The following is a 15,979-nucleotide window of genomic DNA, read 5'->3' on the forward strand; positions in this document are numbered from 1 at the left end:
GGAGCAGCTACTAGGAAACACCTAAAATTGTGGAACTGTAACCCATACCAAAACTCTGAAATCTATGCTATAATTACTTGCTACAATGTACTTTGAAATCTATTGCTTTTTGTATATATGTTATATTTCACAATTAAAGATGCTTTTTTTTTTTTAATAACCGTAGAGCAGTACTCTGTTCCTGAAAATCTGCCTGTTTAGGCTCTGCATCCCTTGCCACAGTGAGAAAGGAAGGGGGAAAAATGTAGGCTTATACAAACTATACTGATTTGAAAGTAGCATTAATATTCTGAGGACAAAATGAAATCCCAAGCAGGATCTTAAATTGAAAGGGCAACTGCAATAAAATGCAAAAGAAGACAATATCAGTACCCTCTGAGGAGGGAAGGCTGACCACAGCATGTGTGGGCTGGAATAAAATCAAGAGAGATGAACCACGAGACTGGCTGTCAGCCACTGTCCTGCAAGGTTAGCGACATTCTCATCAACTCTTCAGGACAGAAACTAGCTGTGACCTGGGACTCTGTGATGGGGAATTTTTTATTTCATTTTTTTTAAATGTGTCAAATTGTATATATTAATTGTATAATATATACAGTTATATAATATATACAATTATACAGTAAATTGTATAAAATAATTGTATATATTAATTGTATAATATATACAAAGCAAAGAAAGAGAAAAGCAGTTTTCAAAGCACTCTTCAATAAGTAGTTACAGGACAGATTCCAGAGTTTGCCATGTACTACCATTCCATCATCTCAGATTTTACCTTCTAGCTGCTCCAGAACATTGGAGGGTAGAAGGACTATATATATATATATTTTATCATGTGATGGGGAATTTTGAATCTCTTTTTGTTAAAGCATCCTGAGGGGGCTTGAGTGGCCTGGGTAGAGATGCTTTAGTAGAAAAGAAAGCTGCTTTCTCCCAGAGTACCATCATTTCTACAAGGGAAAAATGTAACCACAACAAAGCAACAAGTAGGTAATGGCTTCAACATTTACTCTGTCTATCCAATGACATGGAAGATGCAATTCAGGAGTAACCCACAAGTGCATGAATCCAGGGCGAACTCGGACAAGAGCTCCTCTCCAACCTTCCCTGGTACTTCCATACGGTACACTGGACCTTACAGTTTTGCCTTAAAATGGCAAATCCCATAAATTATAACTTTTGTGAGAGTAAAACCAGTCAAAGAAAAGACTTCATTCTAGCAATGTAGCTTTCCCAGTTATAAAAAGAGTAATTTGAGGACAGGGAAGTACCAAGACTTGAGTGCTAGACAGACAGATAGATATGCACTATAGAATCCCCCATCCACCAAGCACACAGACACAGATACATTATCTTATCTGTGAATAATGCGATTCAATATAGGAAACCTAGAGAAAACAGGAAAAAAATAGAAGGAAATAAAGTAATTTATGCGGAGTTCTAACAGGCATATATAACCACATTTAATAATCTCGTGTATGTCTTTGAGGGTGACAGGGGAAAAAAAAACAGCCCTCAAAGTCTTAGTATCAAAAGAAAGCAACTTTAGGATTCTGTTATAATTTCCTGTGGCTTTTTAAACCTGTGTTGTTTATACATGTTGGTGATAATACAAAATATACTGGTTAAAAGCAGAATTAATAGTCTAGAAATTGATAATGAAAGGAAAAGAATCAAATATTTATAGTGCCTTTCCTAAATAAATGGTATTTTAAGGCAAACAGCTGATGAGGGAAAAGTTCCTTTTTATAGAAGAATTCCAGCTAATAAATACAGAAAAAATGACAGGATATAAAAATCACCAGTTCACAACACTCAATATACAACAAATCTAAGCAATACTCATCTATAAATGTTAGAAACATTAGGTGAAAGGCTCATGGGGAACTTTACAATGGAAGATTCAGGCCGGCGCCACTCGAACTACAGTTCAATCTTACCATCATTGAGAATAGGACAATCAGATATCATGTGCCTCAAAGGAGTTAAAAAAAAAATCTAGCAGGCAACAATGTAAAATTCATAAAGTTCAGCATCCAAAACAAATTACTAAGCATGCAAAAAAGGAGGAAAATGTGACCCATAAACCAGAAAATAATAGACCCAGTAATAACAGAGAAAATGGAAGCAGCAGACAAAGATCTTTAAACTGCCATTATAAATAAGTCTTACAAGTATGTTGAAGAATATAAAGCAAAACCTGAACATGATGAGCAAAGAAATGAATATATATATTTTGAAATAACTGAACAAATTCTAGAGATAAAAAGCATGATATCTATATAGAAAATTATAACGGAGGAGATTAACAGTAGATAAAACACTGCAGTAGCAAACACTGGTGAACTTGAAGCCACAGCAGTAGATCCTTTCCAAAATCAAGCCAGAGAAGAAACACAGAAAAAAATTTTAAAGCATCAGTAACTTGTGGGACAATGCAGAGCAGCCTAACATACATGTAATTAGCATCCTAGAAGGAGTAGGAGAAAGGAGGGAAAGAAAAAATATTTGAGAGCATAACAGCTGAAAGTATTCCAAATTTGATGAAAACTATAAACTCACAGTTCTCAACAAACCCCAAACAGAGGAAGCATAAGGAGTACCACCCCAAGACTTATCTTAATCAAACTGATGAAAGCTGGGGATAAAGCAGCCAATGGGTGGGGGGTGGGGATGGGAATCAGAAACCATGTAAGCCGACAGACAATGGAGAAAAACCTTTAAACTACTGAAAAGAGAGAGGAAAAAAGAGACTCCTAAAATTCTAAACCCAGTCTTAATATTTTCCAACAACTAAAGGCAAAATTAAGTCTGTTTTTTCCAGATAAATGAAAACTGAGATAATTCAGTTCCAGGAGACTTGCATTACAAGAAATGTTAAGGAAGTTCTTTAGCAGAAGGCAAATTATACCAGAATGCTATTTTGGATATACATCATACAATAAAGAGTGCCATACATAATAAATACATAGATAAATATAATATGCATTTTTTCACCATTTTAATCTCTTCAGAAGATAATCAATTGTTTAAAATAAAAATAATAACCATGAATTTGTTGTTTACAACCTATGTAGGAGTATAATGTTTGACAACAATAATACAAGATGGGAGTTTGAAAGTATACCGTTGTAAGGTTCTTACAATAAACATGAAATGGTATTATATATTATTTTAAATCAGACTGTGATAAGTTAAAAACGTATAACTTAGGCCTTCTAACACTCAGTAAAAATTACAACAAAGAGGTATAGCTAATAAGCCATAACTTAGATAAGTAGAAATAAAATGGAATCATAAAAAGTAATTAGCCCAAAACAAAGCAATACAAGAAGGGAAAAAAAGAATAAAAAACATGTAATACGAATAGTAAACAAAGTAGACTTCAGAATTAGAAGTATTACCTAGGTAAAGAGAAACATTTCATAATGATAAAAGGATCAATTCATCAAGAAGATATAATCTTAAATGTATAGGCATCTAATAACAGAGCTTTTCAAAATACATGATGCAAACTGAACAGTGATATTCACAAATCCACAATTATAGCTGGAGATTTCAACACCTATCTGTCAATCATTTATCTTAATCACAGAAAAAAAAATAGAAAATCAGTAACCAACTTGACCTGATTTACATTTATAAAGCACGTTATCCTGTGCCAACAGGCTAATGTACTTTTCAAATCCTCATGGAACACCTCAAGTTAGGCCATATTCTGGGACACAAAACAAGTCTCAATAAATTTAAAATCTTTGAAATCATACAAAGTATGTCTTCAATTAAAATGAAATTAATAAAATCATCAGCATAAAAAATCTGGAAAATTTCCAAGTAGCTTGAAATTAAATATCACACTTCAAAATGACCCATGGAGAGTTGAATTCATTTTAAAGTGAAAAAAAAATGAAAATGTGAAATGTCAGAGTAGCTAAAGCAGTGCTTAGAGGGAAATTTATAAAACTAAATGCTTCAATAAGATAAAAAGAAAGTATAAATTTGATGATTTAAGCTTCAACTTAAAAAAATGCACTAGAAAAAGAAGAGCAAATTAAGCCCAAAGTAAGTACAGGACAAAATAATAAATATAATAATGGCAATAAAGGAAATAGAAAATGAACAACACATAGAGAAAACCAATGAACCAAACACTGATTCTTTATAAATATCAATAAATTTGCCAAATCTCTAGCCAGACTAATCAAGAAAAACAAAGAGAGACATATTTACCAATATCAGGAAAATAAAAGGGTACATAACTACAGATGCTGAAGTGAAAAAACAAAAAATAATACTATGAGCAAATTCATGGCAATAAATTTTACAATTTATAAAATGAACACATTTCTTAAATGACATAAATCACCAAAGCTCAATCAAGAAGAAGTACATAACTTGAATAGCCCTGTATATACTACAGAAAATGAAATTATAGTCAGATATTTCTCCAGAAAGGAAAACCATTTTAAGGAAGAAATAATAAAAATTTTATACAAACTTTTTCAGAAAATAGGAGGAGCATATCTAATTCATTTTAAGAGGTCAGTATTACTGTGATATCAAAGGCAGACAAAAACATGGCATGAAAAGAAAATTATAGTCCAATTTCCATCACGAATATAGATGCAAAATTTAACAAAATGTCAGCAAATTGAATCCAGCAGTATATAAGAAGGATAATGTCAAACTGTCAGCACCCTGCCCACGGCACCAAACTACAGAACTGTCAGCACCTTGTTTGCCGTGCCAAACTGTCAATCAAAATGAGGAACACTTATTTCCACCTCTAGGGAAGAAGTCTCACAACATGGAGGGTAGCAAAGAGAATAATCAGTAGTACTGAGGGTTTCAGGTGTCAGGGCCACTAATAAAATAATGACTCATACTGGCACTGGATGGAACAACATGTTCTCACATAGAGAAGAGACATAGTAAGTTCAGCTTCAATGGTGAGAGTCAGTTCCCTATGGCCATTGGGTCTCAATCTGTAGCCAACTCAGGGAGGTGGACTATGTGCAGTACCTGACTTGTGCTTGTATAATAGAGGAGGGACACTGCTCCCTCTCCAATAGGGACAGATGTATCAGCAGATTGAGCTGGGTTTCATAAAACTTACATACTTTAGCCATACTGTCTCCAGTGATTGTTTACACATGCTCAGGGCAAAAGGCTGGTAGGCCACTTTCTGCCAGAGGATGAATTTTACCTCAATGCACTCTGGAGAAGGGAGTTAGCTGGCATTTATCATCCCATTCTATGAGCCTAGCTAATATATTCCCAAGCACAGTGTTAATTTATGGGTCACAGAAAAAGGCATCAGGCTGTGCTGCCTACCTGTTATCCACAGATAATAGAGGATATTATTAAAAGAACAATGTGAGGTTTTTCCTATGAAAGCAAAGTTGGTTTAACATTTGAAACTCAGTATCATTCACTGTACCAAAAGACTGAAGTACATATGATCATCTCAAAAAATGCAATAAAAGCATTTTAACAAAATTAAACATCCATCCATGATAAAGCTCTAAGCAAATGATAACTAGAAGAAAATTTCCTCAATCTAATAAGGAGAATCTTCAAGTCTATGGATAACATCATACTTAATGGTGAAAGACGGATGCTTTGCCCCTAAAATCAGGAACAAGGCAAGATGTATGCTCTTACCACTTTCATTTAACATTGTACTGACTCGTGACTCTAACCAGGGTAATAAAGCAAGAAAAAGAAATAAATGATGTATAAATTAGAAAGGAAGACATAAACATCTCTTCACAAATGACATTATTATCAGTGAAGAAATTACTAAGGAATCTACAAAATTCACTTGAACTAATAAATCAGCTTAATAAAATGAAAGATATAAGATCCTACTATACGAAAATCAATTGTATTTGTATATACTAGTAATGATCAATTAGAATTTTAGAGGAAAATATCAGATATAATAGCAAATGAAATATTTAGAGATAATTTTAACAAAATATGTGCAAGTCCTGGACACTGAAAACTATAAAACATTGCTGAAAGATATTAAAGAATATTTAAATAAATAGGTATCTATTAGGTTTGTGGATTAGAAGACTCAATATAATAAGATGTTGATCTCTCCAAATTAATCTATAGATTCCCTGAAATACCAATTAGCATTTTTTGTAGACATTAATAGCCTGATTTTAAAATTTATATGGAAATGCAAAGGAACTGGAATAGCCAAAATTATTTTGACAAAGAAGAAGAAAGTTGGAGGACTCACTCATTTCAAAGCTTACCATGAAACCACACTAATTGGGCATTCACTCCTGCCATACCAGAGACCCAGGTTAGGTTCGATTCTTGGAGCCTGCTAATGTCAAAAATAAACAAACAAACAAAAATCACACTAATCAAGACAGGTGGTATTGGGGAAAGCTTATAGATCAGTGGAATAGGCTAGGTATTTGTTCCTAAATATCTTTGGTCAAGTGTCTCTTCAAATTTTTGCCAATTTTTAATTGGGCTAACAGATGTAATATTATTGAGTTGTAAGAGTTCTTTACATAGTCTAGATCTTAGTCCTTTATGAAATTGTGATGGTTTGAAGCTCCCAAGTCTGTGATTGATGCAATCTTGATCCAAGTTATCTTAGCCTGGGTACCTTATTTCAAGAACTGCCTGCCCTCGTCCTGCACACCTTACATCATGCACTGCACCCCTATGCCTGCCAACCTATGCCCTGTGCATGCACAACTCTGTGCTGCACCCCTGTACCACATCCTGTGCACCCATGCACCCAGGCTGCGCCCCACACTCCCACCCCACACCCCTGTGCCCTGTGTACTTGTGCTGTGCTCCCCACACCAAGCATCCCCATGTCCTGCCCCTCCAGTGTCCTGTGCCTTGCTGCTCTGCATCCCCCTGCTCCATGCTGTGCCACACCCTGTACCTCACTCCCACCCCCATATACAGCATCATGCCACCTCCAGCCATGTGTCATCCCATGCCACGCCCCACCCTGAGCCTCACCCACCCCATTCTGTGACCCCACACACACCACCCACACACTGCACACTGTGTCACACCCCACACCACATTCCATGCCCTGTACCCTGCCCCATACCCTGTACCGTTTCTAGCTGGCAGGTATTTGCAGATTAACTATGGATAGGGGTAGCTGACACACCCACAACCCAAGATCATTGCAAGCATGAGTCTGGGAGCCACCAGTCCCAAGAGGACCACAAGTGGAATCTCCACTGAGGTGCACACTGCCCATCTCCCCAGTCCTGGGGCTGGTGGCTTCCAGTATGCACCAGGATCAGCGTACTTGGCTATAATTGCACCAGGTCTCCATTTAGCTTATCCAACTACTGTAGTTGGAGAGAGGCCTGAGGACAAGAAGAGGCTCAAGTGTACCATCTGCTAGAAAGAAATGGAATGTGCAGTCTGGCAAACTGCCTATCTGTCTAGCTTCAAACAGATCCTCAAGTAGAGTTGCATTCCCTGCATGAGGTGGGGACCTTGGTTTGGCAGGAAATTACTGACAAACCAAGTGCAAAGGGAAACCTTCAAGGCAAACCTAAGCAAATATGAAACATTAGATGACTGAGAGAAATCAACTTTCAAAACAACCCTGCAAAGATAATCAAATGTCTCAAGGCCAACAGAAAATCACAAAGCATATGAAGATGCAAGCAGATATAGACCAGCTAAATGAGCAAATTAAAACACCTGAGGTGACACAGATTTTGAAACAACTAATTAAAGATGCTCATACAACTCTCCTAAATAAATTCAGTGTATTGACTAATGACGTAAAGGATATCAAGAAGACATTAGAAGAGCATAAAGAAGAATTTGAAAGATAAGTAGAAAAATAGCAGGTATCACAGAGATGAAAGATACTGTAGGCCAAATTAGAAATATACTAGATAGATACACAGCAGATTTGAAGAGGCAGAAGAAAGAATAACACAATTAGATGATTGAATTCAAATTCACAAAAGAATGAATGGCAAAAAAAAAAAAGATGGAAAAAATTGAATTGGATCTCAGGGAAATAAAGGACAACATGAAGCACACAAATATAAGAATCAACAGTGTCACAGAAGGAGAAGAGTAAAGAGGTAGGAAGATTAGTTGAAGAGATAATGGGGAAAAAGTTCCCAGCCTTTATAAAAGACATAAATATGCAAATCAAAGAATCCCAACAAACCCCAAATAGAATAAATCCAAATAGGCCTATTCTAAGACACATACTAATCAGTCTATCAAATGCTGAAGAGAAACAAAAAATCTTGAGAGTGGCAAGAGAGAAGTGACTCATCACATGCAAGAGACATCAGACTGAGTTCGGACTACTCAATAGGTACCATAGAGGCAAGAGGCAGTGGTATGATATATTTAAGATCCTGGAAGAGAAAGACTTCCAGCCAAGAATTCTTTATCCAGCCAAGTTGTATTTCAAAAGTAAAAGAGAGATTAAAATTTTCAGAAGACAAAGGCAGAGAGAATTTGTCAACGAGACTGACCCTATAAGAAATAATACTTTTAGGATACTAAAAGGAATTCTGTCAACTGAAAAAAGAGAAAGAAAAAGACAGGAGAGGGACATTTGGAGGAGTGCCAAGAATAGAAGAGTACCGGTTACAGTAACTTAAAGGATAAAAAGAGAAAAAGGGAAAAGAATTTATAGATTTGACAAATAAAAACCAAAGGATAAGATTGTAGATTCAAGAAATGCCTTTACAGTAATAACTTTGAATGTCAATGGACTAAATTCACCAATTAAAAGATACAAACTGGCAGAATGGACTAAGAAATATGGTCCATCTATATTCTGCTAATAAGAGACTAATCTTAGACACAAGGATACAAATATTATGAAATTGAAAGGATGAAAAAAGATGTTCCATGCAAGCTGTAACCAAAAGAAAGCAGGAGTAGCTACACTGATATAAGACAAAATAGATTTTAAATGCAAAGACATCATAAGAGACATGGGAGGGCAATTTATTACACATTAATAAAAGGGAGAATTCACCAAGAAGAAATAATAAACATAAATGTTTATATTCCCAATCAAGGAGCACCAAAGTACAGGAGGTAAACATTGGCAAACCTAAAGGGAACAATAGATGTGTCAACAATAATAGTGGGAGAATTCAAAGCACCACTCTTCTCCATAGATAGAACAACCAGAAAGAGAGGATCAACAAGAAAATAGAGGACTTAAGCAATTTGATAAAGGACTTAGACCTAGCAGACATACATAGATTGTTACACCCCAAAACACCATGGGGTGTTCTTCTCTAGTGTTCATGGAATGCTCTCCAGGATAGACCATATGCTAGGACACAAAACAGATCTTTATAAATTTAAAAAAACACTGTAACTATTCAAAGCACTTTCTCTGATCACAATGGAATGAAGCTGGAAATCAATAACCACCAATGAACAAGAACTTTCACAAATATATGGAGATTAAATAATGCACTCTTAAACAATCAGTGGGTCAAAGAAGAAATTGCTAGAGAAATTGGTCAATATCTGGAGACGAATGAAAGTGAGAATACAATGTATCAGAACTTATGGGATGTGGCAAAGCCAGAGGTGAGAGGGAAATTTATTGTACTAATTTATATTTAAAAATTAAAAAGATAAAAATTGAGGACTTAACCACTCACCTAGAGAAACTAGAGAAGGAACAACAAACCAACTCCAAAGCAAATAGAAGAAGAAAAAAAAAAAAAAACAAAGATTAAAGCAGAAGTAAATGAATTGAAGAACAAAACAAACAAACAAAAAAAATCAATAAAACCAAAAACTGGTTCTTTGAGAAAATAAATAAAATTGATGGACCCCTAGCTGACAAAGAAAGAAAGGAGAGAGGATGCAAATAAAGAAAATCAGAAATGATGGGGGTCATTACCATGGGCCGTGAAGAAATTTTAAAAATTCATGAGGATACTATGAACAACAACAAATACACCAACAAACTAGACAACTTAGATGGAATGTACAAATTCCTAGAAACACATGAACGATCTACAATGACTCAAGAAGAAATAGGAGATTTCAACAAGTAAAGAGATTCATCAGTCATCAGATTTGTCCTTATAAAGAAAAGCCAAGAACCAGATGGTTTCACATGGGAATTTTATCAAATATTCCAAAAAAGAACTAATACCAATACTGCTCAAACTCTTCCAAAATTTTTAGGAAAAAGGAGCACTACCTAACTTATTTTATGATGCTAACATCACTCTAATACCAAAACTGAGTCAAGATGGTTCAAGACAGAAAACTACAGAACAATCTCCCTAATAAATATACAAAAATTCTCAACAAAATCCTAGCAGATCGAATGCAATGACATTAAAAGAATCATACACCATGACCAAGTGGGGTTTATACCAGGAATGCAAGGATATTTCAACGCAAGAAAGTCAATCAATGTAATACGGCACATTAACAAACCGAAAGGGAAAAATCACATAATCATCTCAATTGATGCTAAAAAAGCTTTCAACAAAATTTCAGCATCCTTTCCTAATAAAAACACTTCAAAATGTAGGAATTGAAGGGAATTTCCTCAATATGATAAAGGCCATATATGAAAAACCCATAGCCAATGTCATACTCAATGGGGAGAGACTGAAAGCTTTCCCCTAAGATCAAGAATGAGACAAAAATACCCTCTGTCACCACTGTTATTCAACATTGTACTAGAAGTTCTAGCTAGAGCAAATAAACAGGAAGAAGAAATAAAAGTCATCCAAATTGGAAAGGGAGAATTAATATTTTCATAATTTGCAGACGACATGATACTATACTTGGAAAATCCTGAGAAATCTACAACAAAGTTACTTGAGCTAATAAACAAATTCAGCGAAGTGGCATATACAAGATTAGTGTGCAAAAAATCAGTAATGTTTTTACACAGAAGCAATGACCTACCTGAGGAGAAAAATAACGGAAAAAATCCATTCAAAATAGCAACTAAAAGAATCAAGTTCAGATTCGATTCCCAGTGCATGCCCATGCAAAAAAGAAAAAAAGAAAAAGAAATCAAGTATTCAGGAATAAACTTAACTAGAGTTGTAAAGGACCAGAACACAGAAAACTACAAAACATTGATAAAAGTAAACAAAGATCTAAGTAAGTGGAAAGACATTCCCTGCTCATAGATAGGAAGGTTAAATGTAGTTAAGATGTCAACTCTACCCAATTTGATCTACAGATTCAATGTAATGCTAATTAAATTCCAACAATCTACTTTGACAACTTGAAAAAGCTAGTTATAAAATTCATTTGCAAGGGGAAGAGATCTCGAATAGCTAAAAATATCCTGAAAAAGAAGAATAAAGTAGGAGGACTAACGTTTCCTGATTTTAAAGCTTTTTACAAATCCACAGTGGTCAAACAGTATGGTACTGGCACAAAGATAGAAATATTGACCAATGGAATCGAATCAAAATGGAGACAGACCATCAAATTTATGGTCAATTGAACTTCAACAAGGCTCCCAAATCCATTGAATTGGAGCAGAATAGTCTTTTCAATAAATGGGCAGGAGAGAATTGGATATCAATAGCCAAAAGAATGAAAGTGGACCCTTACCTTATACCTTATACAAAAATTAATTCAAAGTGGATCAAAGACCTAAATAGAAGAGCCAGTACCATACAACTCCTAGAAGAAAATTATAGGGAAGCATCTTCAAGACCTAGTAATAAGAGGTAGCTTCCTAAACTTTATATCCATAGCAAAAGCAACAAAAGAAAAAATAGATAAATGGGAACTCCTCAAAATCAAATGTTTCTGTGCCTCAAAAGACTTTGTCAAAAAGGTGAAAAGGGGGTGGGCCATGGTGGCTCAGCAGGCAAGAATGCTTGCCTGCCATGACAGAGGACCTGGGTTCGATTCCCAGTGCCTGCCCATGTAAAAAAAAAAAGGTGAAAAGGCAACCAATTCAATGGGAGAAATTATTTGAAAATCAAGTATCAAATAAAGGTTTGGTATCTTGTGTATATAAAGAAATCATACAACTCAACAGCCCATTATAATATGGGCTAAAGATGTGAATAAACATTTTCCCAAAGAGTAAATATAGGTGGCTAAAAAGCACATGAAGAGATGTTCATTTTCATTAGCTATAAGGGAAATGCAGATCAAGGTTACAGTGAAATATCACCTCATACCTATAAGAATGGCTGCTATTAAACAAGAAACTGCAAATGTTGGAGAGGATGTGGAGAAATGGGATCACTTATGCACTACCGGTAGTAATGTATAACGTGTACTGCTGCTGTGGAATACAGTTTTGCGGTTCCTTAGAAAAGTAAATATTGAGTTGTCCCATGACCCAGCAATACCACTTACTCAGTATATACTGAGAAAAGCAGGAAGCAGTGACACAACCAGGCATTTGCATACCAATGTTCCTAACAGCCTTATTCACAATTTCCAAAAGATGGAAACAATCCAAGTGCCCATCAATAGACTAGTGGATAGACAAAATGTGGTGTATACCTATAATATTCATTTCTTAAATGCTGCCAGAAGCAATAAATTAGAAATGGAACAGCTTTCATTAAGGAAATTTAATAAGTTGCAAGCTTATAGTTCTACATCTATGGAAATGTCCAAACTAAGGCATCCAGGAAAAGATACCTTAATTTGAAAAGCTGATGCATCTGGAACACCTCTGTCAGCTGGGAAGCCCTGCTGATCTTTTGCTGATCCCTTGCTCCTAGGCTCTGTTGCTTTCAGACTCTGTTCCCATGGGGGTTCCTCACTTAGCCTCTCTGGGGCTGGCTTTCATCTTTTGGCTTCCTTTGGTTTTCTCCAGGTTCTGGCTTGCTTAGCATCTCATGAAGACATCTGCTGGGCCACAAGCATCTCTAAACATCCCTGTCCCTGTTCTGCGAATCAATTTTCTCCAACTGTCTCTGTTGTCTCTCCAAAATGTTTCCTCTTTTAAAGGACTCAAATAAATGAATCAAGACCCCTCCAGAATGGGTGGAGTCACATCTCATCTATTCAAAAGGTCACACACAATTGGGTGTGCCACATCTCCATGGAGATAATAAAATCAGAAGTTTCTGTCCTGCAATATTGAATGAGGATTAAAAGAAATGGCTGCTCCCACAAGATTGGATAACGATTAAAACAGTTTTCCTGGGGCACATAATAGATTCAAACCATGACATATATGTTGGCATATTATGCAGCAGAAAGACAAAATGAAGTCCTGAAGCATATGACAACATGGATGAATCTTGAGGACATAATGCTGAGTGAAATAAGTCAGACACAAAAAGATAGATACTGTATGATTTTGCTAGTATGACCTTGGTAAAGGTAAACACAGAGGCTTATAGAATATAGGGCACCTAGAGATGCACAGAAGCTAGAAATGGGTGAATGGATAGCCAATAAGGTTGAACTTAGATGTAAGGGAATGGACAGAAGTGAAGGCAGTTCATTAGTTGGTTTATAAGTAATATTGCCATATTGAAGGTGAACATGATTGAAGGGGGTTGTATAGAGCCATGTATCCCACCGATTAAACTACAAATATACATAAGTTCTTGCATGTACTACTCCAAAAGTATGAATCTTGTACAAAGAGTCAGTAATAGAGCAGTATGGGGGAAAACAACTATTGTATGCTATGTCTATATTTAACAGGAAGACATCAACAGTACCAAAGAAATATCAGAGGTAAATAGTTGAAGGGAAAGAGAAGAGCTAGGGGGAGGTCTGGACTTTCTTTTTGGTGAGGGTATGTTTTTCAGTTTCTTTTCTGTTTGGAGCAATGAAAATTGAGAATGATGATGATTGTACAACTAAGTGAGGATAATGTGAGACATGGATTATTAACTTTGAATCTTATACATGATGCCCAATGGCTGGAGGTGGTTGAAGGATGCAATGACTGAGAAGTAGAATGGCAGACTGTGGTATATACATATGATGGAATATTGTGTGGCTACAGAAAGGAAGGAAGTCATGAGGCATGCAACAAGTTGACTGAACCTTGGGAACATGATGTGGTGCAAAATAAGCCAGAAACAAAAGAACAAATATTGTATGGTCTCTCTTAGAAAATATCTACAAGAAAATCGGGGCCTAGATTGTAAGCTCTTAGAGCCATCACATTTCATCTGGAACTGTAAATGTTATTTCTAAATTTTGAGATGTTGTGCTATGTATGTATAATCTGGTATCTTCCTGGAACTCTGGCTACCTGTGTGACACCTAAGACTCAGAGTTGGAGCTCTGCAGTTCTGAAAGTCAGCATTGCTACATACAACAACTGTTAAAGAAACCAAAGATGAGATCAGGTTTCAATTAGAGATAGGAACAAAGCCAGTCAGACCAGGACTAAGGGGGATCAGAATACAAGGGTAAAGAGGACATTGTTGATTATTAGAGCTTCACCTACTATACAAGAACAAAGTAAGAGGTTTATTTTGTTCAAAACCTAAATTTTCTGTAGCACATAATCTAACTCGGCATGTATGGATAGCTCATTAAACAATCCAAATACATGGAGCCCAGAAAAGGAATGAGGGTTTATAATTCTGTATAGATTAATGTAGTACTGGATACATCCCAGAGTATCTTGAGCAGATAATTAAAAAGTATTTGCAAAGTCCCTTGAAGGGAGGGAGTAAAAATATGGAACTATTAAGCTTTACCACCAGGGAAATCCCTGATACTGTCTCAAACATTGGGGACTCCCAAGTCAATAGGCCAAACCCTTGATCGTCAGGCTTGCTCTTATGAAGCTTATTTCTGTAGCAGAGAAGCTAAGTCTATCTATAGTTATGCTTAAGAGTTACTTCCAGACAACCTCTTGTGTTGCCCAGATGTGGCCTCTCTGTAAGCCCAACTCTGCAAGTAAAATCATTACCCTACCCCCTACATGGAACATGACATCAGGAGAGAAAGTCTCCATGGCAAAGTGGGTCATGACTCCCAGGAACAAGTCTGGCCCTGTCACCATGGGATTGCTAACACCTTTCTGACCAAAATGATAAAAAGAAATATAACAAAATAAGGTATCAGTGGCTAAGAGAGTTCAAACAGAGTTGAGAGTCTATTCTGGAGGCTACTCTTACACAAGCTTCACCTAGATATTACTAATCACCACGGTTTACTAAACCCCAACCAAAAACATTCCTGTTAACCCTAAAGAACACCTAGGGCTCTATCTGAGATTCTATAAAAGTTTCATATACTAAGATTACTTTCCAGAAATCTACAACCGCCAGATGGGTTCCTAGGCCAGATAAGTCCTGAAACCCAGAGGGGCCAGCCTCTCCAAGAATATCAACTAGTTCCATCCCCCTATGCCATATTATTGACACCCCTTTCCAACATGAAAAAGTTAAAAGGGCAGAGACAAAATTCCCCTAAACATTGGGAGCAGGATCAAAGGGGAAGGATGAGTTATTAGAGAAGATAGGATTTAATGAATAAGCCTGACTGCTGAATCATTATAGTGGTATCTCTTTTTTTTTTTTTTTTTAACTTTTTATACATTTATTGTTCCCCCGAGGCAGGTGCACCATTCCTGGAAGTACTGCAATACCAGGTCGATGCGTGGAGTGGACGGAGCAAGCTCCTATTCCATCTCCTAATTCCAAAAATCCATTTAATATATTGTCCTCGGAAGAGGACGTATCAGATATTAAACTGATAAGAACAGATACTACACTTGATCTTAGCCAAAAGGCCGAGAAGTGATGGTATTTCTTTTAATCTCCAGTATCTTGGAGCAGCTTGAAGGAAAAACCTGAAATTGTGGAACAGTAACCCATACCAGACTCTGAAATCTGTCCTATAACTATTCAATATAATGTACTTTGAAATTTCTTGCTTTTTTTGTATATATATTTCATAATAAAAAATATTTTTAAAAAAGGAGTGGAATATTCCTTCCTCTTACCTGTTTCTGTCATCTCACTACCATTTCACCTCATTTGTCCAA

General features: G+C 36.1%; 1 non-coding gene across 1 annotated transcript; it reads right to left on the bottom strand.

Moving 5' to 3' along the window:
• Positions 1–15,546: 15,546 nt before the first annotated feature.
• Positions 15,547–15,736, bottom strand: LOC143663754 (U2 spliceosomal RNA). Its single transcript, XR_013166140.1, has one exon. It is a non-coding gene; the product is annotated as a U2 spliceosomal RNA (small nuclear RNA).
• Between the last annotated feature and the right edge of the window lie 243 nt (positions 15,737–15,979).

The sequence above is a fragment of the Tamandua tetradactyla genome, chromosome 19, assembly GCF_023851605.1.
Source record: "Tamandua tetradactyla isolate mTamTet1 chromosome 19, mTamTet1.pri, whole genome shotgun sequence".
NCBI lineage: Eukaryota > Metazoa > Chordata > Mammalia > Pilosa > Myrmecophagidae > Tamandua > Tamandua tetradactyla.